General features: G+C 41.0%; 1 pseudogene; it reads right to left on the reverse strand.

Annotated features, from left to right (window-relative positions):
* Positions 1-10,242: 10,242 nt before the first annotated feature.
* LOC125098403 (tubulin alpha-1A chain-like) lies at positions 10,243-12,041 on the reverse strand (annotated as a pseudogene).
* Positions 12,042-12,758: the final 717 nt, after the last annotated feature.

Genomic DNA, 12,758 nt, shown 5'->3' on the forward strand with positions numbered 1-12,758 from the left:
TTCTAGCATTATTTTGCCTGGAATTAGTCTCCCCTATTAATCCAGAAATACCAGCCCCAACCAGTGCATCTCCCTGTACCCCTAAAATTTGATAAAGATCATTAGTTTCTTTAGTATACATGAATTTCTCATTTCTGCTGAGTGATTTCTTAAAGTACATCCTAAACAGGATTACAGGCATTGGCACAGAGGAATGCTAATGAGGAGCTACAGGCATTTCCCAATTTAAAACTTGATTGCATTCCAAAAATGTATCGGAAAGTTTGACTAATTGGAACTCAGAATGTATCTTCTTGTGGAAATAAATGGTGGATAATTTCCTGAACTGACCCAAGCCAGGCCATGAGATACCTAAGCCATCATTTCCAACAGCACAACCTAAATTCTGGGTCCAGACAACAGGATCTTTTGGGGAGAGGCAGTACAGTGAGGTTTGCCCCTCTTTTACTTAGCATTACTGTTATTATACCCTAAATAGGTTAAAAGTGTCTTGGCTATTCTCTCTCCTCCCCCTTTAATACCACTTCAGCCCTCCTATCCCTGCTAGTGAAATGTTCCAAGCTCCAAAGGTATCTTCCCTACCTCTGCCCCAACCCTATCCCATAGTCTCCATGTCAACAGTTCAACAGAATGGGAGGCAGTGATAGAAAGACACATTTGTCACCCTTGAGATCTGCCACTTACAAGCTTCCTCACTGGCCAGAATTACATTGGTAGCAGCAGCTCCTCTAATTGCTTGTTCTGGCTTTTGGGAGCTCAAATTGTCATTAAGAAAAAAAAAATCCATAACTTTTCCCATGTTCTATTTTGGCAGGAAAAGAGCCTTGGGAAATGTCCATATAGCAGAAGTCCCTGCTGCCATCAATTCTTGCTCCTGTGCCAGTTTTGAGTCGATTTAAGAAAAGCTGTCTATGGCTTATGTCTCTCCTTTTCTCTTTCCTTGAATCTTCTTCAGCACAGTTTCTCTAAACATTCAGTGCTCCCTTCAAGGGAGATCTTTGTCTTTTGGAGCAGGTACATTTTCCACTGCCCGATTCTGGTCATGAATATCCTTACTCAAGACCACGTGTCTTTGCATCCAGTGTGAACTTGGATCATGGGGCAGCAGGTGAGGAAAGGCATGGCAGGGAAGGTTTGGCTCAATGCAAACTCTAATGATCAACGAGGGCTGCCTGGAAAGTGGCGAATGGGGGCTGGCAGAAAGAGAAGGATTCCAGGGAGATCTCAGCTCTAGAGCAAGAGGATCATAGTTGATGACTCTGGCAAGAGTACTGGCCAGAGGACAGTGAGGGAACCCACACACTTACACCCTCAATCCTTGGCAGTATGGAGTCAGGATGATTTGGATTCATATCTGGTTTTTCCATTTGGTAGCTATGTGGCATTGGGCAATTTACTTTTAGTTTCTTCTTTTGAAAACTTGAGATAAAAATCTACATCAAAGAATCCTTGTGATAAAGTTAACATTTGTAAAGATACAAAAATTCCAAAATATGAATTCTTATCCCCTTCACTAACACTGTCTGCCATTCTTTTAATTGGCTGAATTAATAAATATTGGTCTTGGCCCTCTTTAGACATTTTCTCTTAAATTATTGAGGTTTTTTGTTATTGAAAATTTTTTTAAAGATTTATTTATTTATTTATTTGACAGAGAGAGAGATCACTGGTAGGCAGAGAGGCAGGCAGAGAGAGGCAGGGAAGCCGGATCCCTGGTGAGCAGAGAGCCCGATGCGGGGCTTGATCCCAGGACCCTGAGATCATGACCTGAGCTGAAGACAGAAGCTTAACCCACTGAACCAGGTACCCCTTGTTATTGAAAAAATTTTTTTTAATCCACAATCATATGTCTTTCTTCCACATAATCCCTCACTTCTAACCTGGCATTAATTATACGATGTCTTGCATCAGGTTTATAAAATAGCTTTTTGATGGGGGTGGGGTGTTACACATTCAGATTAAATGCACATTTCATCCTTTAAGTCAAAAATTCCTAATTTTTTAAAGGTCAAAAGTAAGATTTCTAAACATTGAGTAAATAAGGTAGATTCCTCTTTATTTTGTTATCTATCAAAAAACAAGTCATTTAAAGTAGTGCAATGTTGGCCAAGGTCTATTTTCTTCAAGGTGGTTAGGTATAGCTGGCACAAATTCCCTTGAATTTATGCAAATACCCAAGTGGTCACTTTCTTGTAGTGCTGTCTACAGCCTGGACACCAACATGCTTGAGCTGTGTCTGCTGTCCCTCTTTGACTCCAATATGAGCATAACAGGGCAGGAAGACCCAAAGGACTCCATACACCAAAGCATGCAGAAGCAACCTAGACACACCACAGCTTTCCTAGGGGAGTCATAAATGGAGTCAATAGGCACCCCAGATCTCACTGCTCTTCAAACATTGGTTGGTCATCCACTACGGTGGAGTTTTATCCTCCCTTCCGCTCATCCTAGACTTTGTCTTAACACCTCCACGCCCTTACTCTTATTCTTCCTGTGTCTTTATCCTTTCCAAGAGCAACACAGAAGAATTCCTGCCCAGTCTCAGAAGAGCTACATCCACTCTTCTGTGAACTATTGTTCCTGACATTACTGGGAAATCCTCTGTCCCCTGCATTTACCAAGACCTCCAACAAAAACAATTGTTTCTTTTGAAGAATCCTCCTCTTCCCATCACCTTCTAAAAAGAGGGAGTGGCTAACAAGGGCTACATTCTAGAGGAAGCCCCAAATAACTAGAGAAGTGAACAGAACAACTACCTCTACAAGTCTTTCAACCAGAAGGCATGTCCTACTAAGATATTTCCCCATCTTTGAAATAGTTATGGAAATTGTTCAGAGAGAGAGGAAAGTCAGGTCGAAAATTTCTAAAACAAAACAAAACAAAAAACAAACTTATAATTTTTAGTTTTTTAAAAATCATACTAAAAACTATTTCATTTCTTCATATATCCTAGAAATTAGGAAGCTACACCTACATTGCTATTTAAGATAAAATACATGTGGTGTAGTAGAAATGATGCAGGTACAGCCAAACCTATGTTGGGCCTTGGTTTTGCCATTTAACAGTGATTCTGAGCCCATACTTTTTACTCTCTCCCTTTAAAAAATTATTCTGAGCCTCGGTTTCTTTATCTCTTGAATGGATATAATAAATCTTGCTTCGAATGGGTTTTTTTTTCCTAGTGTTTTTTTTTTTTAAGATTTTATTTATTTATTTGACAGACAGATCACAAGTAGGCAGAGAGGCAGGCAGAGAGAGAGGAGGAAGCAGGCTCCCCGCTGAGCAGAGAGCCCGATGTGGGGCTCGATCCCAGGACCCTGGGATCATGACCTGAGCCGAAGGCAGCGGCTTTAACCCACTGAGCCACCCAGGCGCCCCTCCTAGTGTTTTTTAAAATACTTTTTTCTAGTATTTTTTTAGTTGGAGAATGTTAATTCTCTTCTTTGTCTTTCTTCTTAAGTTGTGCATTGTGTTTTCCTCTATGCACTGCATATAATATCATTGGCAATTTCTGTCTCTAAGGCCTAAAATGAAGCAATTACTATTTTCTGTTTTTAAAAAAGTAACAAAATCAGTATTAAGTGAAAGATGACGGGTTTAGAATCTCAATAGACATGAGATCCAAAAGTAACCCCCCGAAGTTAGTCTTTCCATCAGTTAGCTCCTCTGCACATGGGGGGGATAACACCCATCTGACAAGGCTGTTGTAAGGAAGAGAGAGGCTGGTGCAGAGTCGGTCATATAGGTAATGTACACTGAGTGAGAGCTCAGCATGGGGTGTACTGGTCTCAAACTCATATCCTAACACCTCACATGGGATGCCATCCCACTCAACCCTGTTCTCCACACAGGGACAGTCACGTGGAAGTTGGTGGAGAGCTCATACCCTTTCGAGGGACATTCTGGCTTTGCCTGGTAGAGCACCACTGTAATGGCCTCAGAGGGTGGTCTCAGAAATAGCTGGCCCTGCAGTACCCACTTCCCTAAGACTTCCATCCCCGCGAAAACAAGTTCCTGTCTGCAGCCCTAAACATATGTCCTATGAAGTAGGGTAATGGTTTTTAAAGAACCTCTACAGATGCGAAGCATTGACCCAGTTTGTATGACATCAGAACATAGTGTCACCCATTCTGGATGCAAGAACCCAGAGCTTCAACAAGACCTGAGAGTATGGTGTGATGACCGAGCTCTTTCACTTTGAATTTAGTCACCAGACACCAAAGATGGGGTTAACACAGACACTTAGTAAATTTGTTGGTGATAAATTCATGGCACAAATGCCACATACATTCCTGGGCCCAGGAATGCCAAGATGTTCAGGCAGTGAAGCAATGATGCAGTCAGTAATTAGAATACCAAACAATGTTAACATCGTACTTAATCAAATCCAGAAGTTCTACCTTATTTAGTTCTATTATAGCAATCAACTATTTGATTATTTCTATCTCAGGCTTAAACTGCCAGGCAAGTTATCCAGCTTACTACTGCCTAGACTTAAGATTCAAATGAATATAGTATTGGCTGTCACTTTTAGGGTTAGTAAGGTTTCTTCACTTCTGATACTTCAGATTAAAGATATTAAATTACCGATTTCCTGGTTGTGACCAGGTCCTATAGTACATACCCTGTAATTATAGATACAGGTCAAAGATAGCCAAGTGAGAGCTAGCAGCAGCATATCGACTTTTACTTAATAATTTTAATGTCATGCACCAAACTCTGAATAAAATAAAATGCCAAAATGGTATTTGTTACACTAAAGTTTAACACATCAATGACAGCCAGAATTTCTCAGATTGTCTGTCCCCAAATTCTCTAATATAATTTTATTTCCTGATACTAAAGCATGCACTTTGTTCACTGGAAAGGCATGAGTGTGTTATTTTTGTCACTAGAGGGCAGGAAATTAAAGTACATTATTTCCAAAACCCTTTAAAGATACATGTCTTATGTAGGGAATCTTAGTGGTTTTCTGAAAGGATAAAATAATCTGCTAAATACATATTTTCCTAGCAAATAATTCATAAACACTAATAAATATAACAAATAATAAGCTCGATTATTTTTGTTTTAATCATTTTTATAGGAAAGAAATAAATATTTCTATTGGATAATAATCTCAAGAATGAACATTTCCCCTAACATGTCTTCTGTTTAATAGTTTTCATTTGATGATAAAAAAAAAAGTCCTTCCTTTCTGCTGTGACTATTCATATACTCAATGTGTTTCTTTTCTCAGAAGTTGATTTAATCTTGATAAATGTTCACGGTTTGTCTCCCCCTCGGATTTCCCCCAACTCACGTCTGAGAGACTGTAGACTCTGAGAAACAAACTGAGGGTTTTGGAGGGGAGGGGAGTGGGGGGTTGGGTGAGCCTGGTGGTGGGTATTATGGAGGGCACGTATTGCATGAAGCACTGGGTGGGGTGCATAAACAATGAATTTTGGAACACACACACACACACACACAAAATTTAATTTAATTTTAAAAAAGAATATATACACATAGATGTAGCATCAGCTAATTCAGATTCTTTTGAAAATTTGGCCTGAAGACAATAAAAGTTTAATTCATATGAAAGAACAGGCCCATTAAGAATATTTATGTTATAATCAAACATAATTGTAAACAAATGTTTAACCTAATTAAAATAAAACTCAATTGTTTTGGCTTAATAATTTTAGTTGCAACTAGAATGTTAATAATGAAAAAAATTATTTTTCATAATGGCCCTTTCCATGAAGTTACTTGATTGTTTATTACTTTAAATGACTGGGGTTTTTTTTTGTAATGGATAATGCTACATTTATTTTATAATAATTTAAAATTTTAATTTCCACCTAGTTCAATTTAATAAAATAGAGAAAATTTGGGGAAAAAAGTTGTTAAATGTTCAGTTTATGACTTAAATTTCAAATGATGGAACTCTGTTCATTGATTTCCAGTCATCTTCTGAACAGCCTTCTGGGTGCTCTTCCATTACTAGCACACCTGTCAATGCCTTTTTGCATGAGACCTCTACCTAAGTGCCCGGAGAGATGTTTGTACACCTAACATATCTGGAAGTACCCACTAAATGAGCCAGACAGACTCGGTCCCTTCCTATATCCCTTGGATTCAAAACACAAAGCTAAAGTTAGAAATTCAAATAGCAAAACAAAACAAAGGAAAATGATCAAATCATGAGTCCTGTGGACAGAGAACTCAAATCAGGTGATCTTTCACTGATCATTTGTCTCAAACCTAGTGTGGTAGGCCGAAAAATTGTCTCTCAGAACCTCTGAGTATATTACCTTCCATTGTAAAGAGACTAGCAGAGATTGTAAAGATTAAAAATCTTAAAATGGAGAGCTGTTTTGGATTATCTAGGTGGATCAGTCTAGTCCCAAGAACTCAAATTCAGAAGAGGGAGGCAGAGGTAGTGGGCCCCAAAACATGAGATGGAAGGCAGAGGGGAGATAAGAAGTGTGAGAGGGGACTGACCATTGCTGGCTTTGTAGAAGAGACAGGACCACAGGCCCGCAGAACCTCAGTGCTCCCCAATTGAGAGCTATAAGAAAATAAAAACCATGGAACAGAATTCTGCCAACCACCTGAAATGAACAAGGAAATAGATTCTTCCTTAGAGCCTCCAGAAAGGAACACAGCCTTAAGAAACCTTTCGTTTAGCTCTGTGAAACCTGTTTTGGGCTTCTGATCTACAGAACTGTAAGGTATTTATTTGTGTCATTTAGCTGCTACATTTGTGGGAATTTGTTAGGACAGCCCTAGGATGCATCAGGCCACGGCTGATGGGATGGGAGAGTTGTCTCTTCCAGGTCCCATTCAATGCCTTCCTTAGTTTTGCATGGTGCTCTCAGATTCTAGAACATACCCCCAAGTTTTTCAGCTCACCCAAAACTCGGCTAAGTCTTTCTGCAGGAGATGGCGCCTGAGTCTTGTAGGAAAAGTTAGCCAAAAGAAAAGGGAGTTGATCCAGGTGGGAGCCATTCATAAACTGTTAGGTAGAGTTCTAGACAAAGTTTAAGTTTGTGCTTCACTGGGGACTATTCTTATAACTATTAGGGAAAAAGATGCATGGGAAATGAAATATTAGAATATTCATACAGAAGCCCAGGTAAGAAATGATCATGACATAAGACATTGGTAGGAAGGATGGCTATTTGAAAATGAAGCCAACAGGTACTTAGCTCATGCAATCAGCAAAACTTAGTGACTGATTAGATATGGGCCTTGAGAGAGAGGTAGGGCCATGCCTAACTCCCAGAGTCTGAGTAAATGGTAGTGTCTCCAACAGAGATGAAAATATACAAAAGGAGGGGGTGTTTAGTGGAAAAGAAGGTAATGTGCTATTTTTGGCAAATGTTATGGAATTGGAGATGTCTTTGGTATATCAAGGATAAGCTATCTAGCACTCAGCTGGACTTTTGAGTCTGAAATTTAAGGGAGAGGTCTATTTTAAAAGTATGAATATGGAAGTTATCAATATATGGCAGCTAGGGAATTGTAAAAATCATGAGTGGCAATGATTCCCAGAAAGATTATGTAGAATAAAAAGAAATAAGAATCTCGGGTTAAACCTTTGAGCACACAGTATTAGAGCCATGGAGAGAAAAAAGAACCCACAAAGAGACCAGAAAAGGAAGTCAGGGGTAGAGTGTGGAGTAACCAAAGCAAAGAGAGAAGAGAGATTCCAGAAAAAGGAAATGGCTAGCAGTAAGGTGAGACCTACAACATGTCCTCGAATCCAGCATTTAGGAAGCCATTGGTGATGGTACTCCTGGTAGCACAGGCGAAGTTGAAGCAATTTACAGAGAAATGAGGAGTATATAGCACATGATGAAACAAAGAGAGTGATATTTCTTCCTTCATAGGAAGATAACATTTTCATGTCTCACCAGGAAATGGTGTCTTGCCTGTTTCATTAAAACTAAAGTTTACTGAGCACCTGCTTAATGCAATACTGTGGTAAAGGGAACTATGGAGAAGACAAAGATACATGACGATGTAGGGTTTCTCTTAAAGAACTTATAATTAAAATACAAAATAATGCATAGTAAAAACAATAATTGGTCTTTATTGAACATTTTCAATGTGCTAGGCATTAATTTCATAAACTCTTTTAATCTTTATAACCATTAATGGGTCATGATTATGACCCTTGGTCTTTCTTTTGTTTTGTTTTGTTTCTCAGGTGAAGAAACTGAAGCACAGAAAAATTATGTAACTTGCCCAAGGTCACTCACTTATTGAATATTCACATAAGAATTCAACTCTGGGAGATATGGCTTCAGAATGTGTGTACTTAACTATTATGGACAGCAACTATGAGGAAATGTCGAACAAAATAAGAGTCAGGAAGAGAAGAAGCAGGAAGCACTTCAGGGGTTCTGAAGAGAGTAACTTCTGCTTGGAACCAGGAAGGAGTCCATGAGGATGTGGGCATTTGGGTAAGCCTTAATGGACACATGAGGCATGGTGTGATGACAACGAGGGCAACTAAGCTAAAGAAGGTATGTGATCAAAGGTCCGGAGGTGGAGATGGGTCGCATGTGGGATGCACAGTACGGAGGTGTGCCTGGTTTGGTGTAAAAAGACAAAAAGGAGCAGTACGGCTAAAAAGGAAGTGTGGCCAGAATGTAGAGGAAGCTAATTAGGCTTTTTAAAAATCATCCCTCCACCAAAAATCATCATCATCATCATCATCATCATCATCTACAGATGATTTTGAAAAAGGTTAGGAATATGATTGGTATTATATTTTTAGAGGGATTAATTCAGTAGCAGTGCTTAGGGAGAGCTAAAATATCCTCTCTTTTTAATCCCATGAACCTCCCCGAATTGTCTTAGAAGCTATTCAAGAATTTGTATTATTCTTCTATGGCTGTGATAACAAAGTACGAAACTTGGTTTAAACAACATACATCTATTCTTTTATAGTTCTGGAGGCCATAAATCCAAAATGGGTTCCACTGGCCTGAAAGCATTAACAAGGCCATGCTCCCTCTAGAAACCCTAGGGGAGAATCTGTTTCCTTGCTTTTTCCAGTTTCTAGTCCTGCATTTCTCACATTCTTTGACTTGTGGCCACCACCATCTTCAAAGCCAATAGTGTAGCATCTTGCTTCAGTGGTCACATTGCCCTCCTCCTCGGTGTTAAGTCTCCCTAAGATGTTATGCCTCCTCCTTGTAAGAATACTTGTGATTGCATTTAGGGCCACCTGGATAATCCAGGATCATCTTCTCCCAGAACACTTAGTTTTTTTTGTTTTAAAGATTTTATTTATTTATTTGACAGAGAGAAATCACAAGTAGGCAGAGAGGCAGGCAGAGAGAGAGGAGGAAGCAGGCTCCCTGCTGAGCAGAAAGCCCGATGTGGGGCTTGAACCCAGGACCTGGGATCATGACCTGAGCCGAAGGCAGCGGCTTAAACCACTGAGCCACCCAGGCGCCCCCAGAACACTTGGTTTAATCACATCTGTGATCTTCTTTTTTGCCTTAAGAGGTAACACTCACAGGTTCTAGAGATTAAGACTTGGATATCTTTGGAGGCCATTATCCAGCCTAGAACAACATGGTTTAGAAAAACAATTCCAAATCCTTTGGCCTCTTTTTCATTCTTGTCCTCAAGTGATTGAATGTTGACAAAAACATAATCATTCAATTGGAAGATTGGTCTGGAATTGGCAGTGGGATATGGAGAATATGCCAATCCCTCTATCCACCCCTGTGGTGTTGAAGGAAGGAAGGAAGGAGAGAGATACTAAAACACCATTTGACCAAGAGATTAGTGAGATGCCCACTACAGTTCATGTGGGCAAAGTGTCTGATGTACTTACAAAAGATGTATTCTTTTCATGGAATGGTGGATGAGACCAGCATACAGGTATACTGGAGTAGACACTGCATCACTTAGGATCAACCTGGCTGAAGACATGGAGTATGAGAGGAAAAATCAGTGAGGAAGAGCTAATACTAGGGCATGAGTCAGTTATAAGGACCAAGTGCAGAGCCCCTAGTTGCAGCTGAGGTACATGGAAAGGAGAGGAGCCCTAAGCTGAAGGAAGTCCTGAAAACTTGGATGCAATGAAGGATGGATTTACAAAGGAGAGGTTGGTTCAGCCTCTGTCATAATGATCAGAAATTCCGAATGTAAAATAACTAGTTCCTGAAATTTTACAACATCATTGGCTCATCTTTTGCTCTATTACAGTTTTCTGCAAAATTTGGATTTTTTTTTCCATTAAGACAGGGAATACTTTATTCAAACCCATCAGAGAAATGGACAGCTTGGGTCTGTAACAAAGCGTTGTGGTTTTTTTTTTGTTTTTTTTTTTTATTATTTTTTTTTTATGTGACAGAGAGAGAGATCACAAGTAGCAGAGAGGCAGGCAGAGAGAGAGGGGAAAGCAGGCTCCCGGCTGAGCAGAGAGCCCGATGTGGGGCTCAATCCCAGGACCCTGAGATCATGACCTGAGCCGAAGGCAGTGGTTTAACCCACTGAGCCACCCAGGCGCCCCACAAAGCGTTGTGTTTTAAAGCATAGGTCAGTAATTGTATATGAGAGTATACACTGATACATACAAATTAACTGATCAGAGCACAACTTATCAATATTCAAAACAGAATAAGCTTCCCTGTAAAAGCAGCACCTTTGTGACATTTTTCACTTTAGTATTCCTCTCCTTCTTCTTCACCCTCTCCTTCAACAAAATCCACACCAACCTCCTCATAATCCTTCTCAAGGGCAGCCATGTCCTCACGAGCCTCAGAAAACTCTCCTTCCTCCATGCCCTCCCCCACATACCAGTGAACAAAGGCACGCTTGGCATACATCAGGTCAAACTTGTGGTCCAGGCGAGCCCAGTCCTCAGCGATGGCTGTGGTGTTGCTCAGCATGCACACAGCTTGCTAGACTTTGGCCAGGTCTCCACCGGGCACCACAGTGGGAGGCTGGTAATTAATGCCCACTTTGAAGCCAGTGGGGCACCAGTCCACAAACTGGATGGTACGCTTGGTCTTGATGGTGGCAATGGCAGCATTGACATCTTTGGGAACCACATCGCCACGGTACAACAGGCAGCAAGCCATGTATTTACCATGGCGAGGGTCACATTTCACCATCTGGTTGGCTGGCTCAAAGCACACATTGGTGATCTCTGCTACAGAAAGCTGTTCATGGTAGGCTTTCTCAGCAGAGATGAAAAAGGGGCATAGGTGGCCAGAGGGAAGTGGATACAGGGATAGGGCACCAGGTTGGTCTGGAATTCTGTCAGATCAACGTTCAGGGCTCCATCAAATCTGAGAGAAGCGGTGATGGAGGACACAATCTGGCCTATCAACCTATTTAGATTAGTGTAGTTTGGGCGTTCAATATCGAGGTTTCTACAACAGATATCATAGATGGCCTCGTTGTCTACCATGAAGGCACAATCAGAGTGCTTCAGGGTGGTGTGGGTAGTGAGGATGGAGTTGTAGGGCTCAACTACAGCTGTGGAAACCTGAGGGGCTGGGTAAATGGAGAACTCCAGCTTGGACTTCTTGCCATAATCGACAGAGAGACGTTCCATCAGCAGGGAGGTGAACCCGGAACCAGTTCCCCCTCCAAAGCTGTGGAAAACCAAGAAGCCCTGTAGACCTGTGCACTGGTCAGCCAGCTTCCGAATTCGGTCCAAGACAAGGTCAATGATCTCCTTGCTAATGGTGTAGTGCCCTCAGGTGTAGTTGTTGGCAGCATCTTCCTTGCCTGTGATGGGCAGCTCAGGATAGAAGAGCTGGCGGTAGGTGCCAGTGTGAACTTCATCAATGACTGTGGGTTCCAGGTCTACAAACACGGCCCGGGGCACATGCTTGCCAGCGCCGGTCTCACTGAAGACGGTGTTGAAGGAGTCGTCTCCTCCCCCGATGGTCTTGTCACTTGGCATTTGGCCATCGGGCTGAATGCCGTGCTCCAGGCAATAGAGCTCCCAGCAGGCATTGCCAATCTGGACACCAGCCTGGCCGACATGGATGGAGATACACTCACGCATGGTTGCTGCTTTGCATCTGCTGAGAGAGGAAGAGGAGAGGTTGTTGCTTCTTACAGCGTGACTCTTAGGCAGTCGACGTAAGAGAACCTCCAAAATTTGGATTTTTATCTCCTTTTTATATTGTTCTATGCAACATAAGTACACAATGTGTAATAATCAAATAGGCAATTAATTTGTATTAAGGAATGTTTATTAGTGAAAAAGTATTACTAAAGGAGACCAAAACTTTGGGGATTGAATTACAATGATCTTCCGTAAGGCATTCATTTCATCTGGGCCAGAATAAAAACTGGAAATAAAATAGTGGCTTTTTATAAATACACGATTAAAAATCTAAAGAAATTATTTTAAGCTGACAAGCATAAGATGTTACCATATTGATAAATCTCCAGAATGGAAATGGGAGTTATCTACTTTGGAAACCCATGGTAAGATATTACTATGAAGATGTTTGCATACTATATGTTTCCATCAAGGTCCTGGAATTGGACAGACAACACCATCAGTTGGTATGTTTGTGGAAGCCTTTTTGGTGAGGAATTGTTTGCAGTGGTGTAGACAGGGTTAAGGAAACCAACAGGAGGTGTTGAAGCATGCTTGAGGACTAGCAGCAGCTGAAAACCATTACCACCCACAGGCCTGAAGGGAAGAAGAGGAAGGCTTTCCTAGAACCAGACCTGGCCAAGGCCTTGGGAGACAAAGAATAATCATCACACCAGACAATAGCATA

This window comes from Lutra lutra, chromosome 4, assembly GCF_902655055.1.
Source record: "Lutra lutra chromosome 4, mLutLut1.2, whole genome shotgun sequence".
Taxonomy (NCBI): domain Eukaryota; kingdom Metazoa; phylum Chordata; class Mammalia; order Carnivora; family Mustelidae; genus Lutra; species Lutra lutra.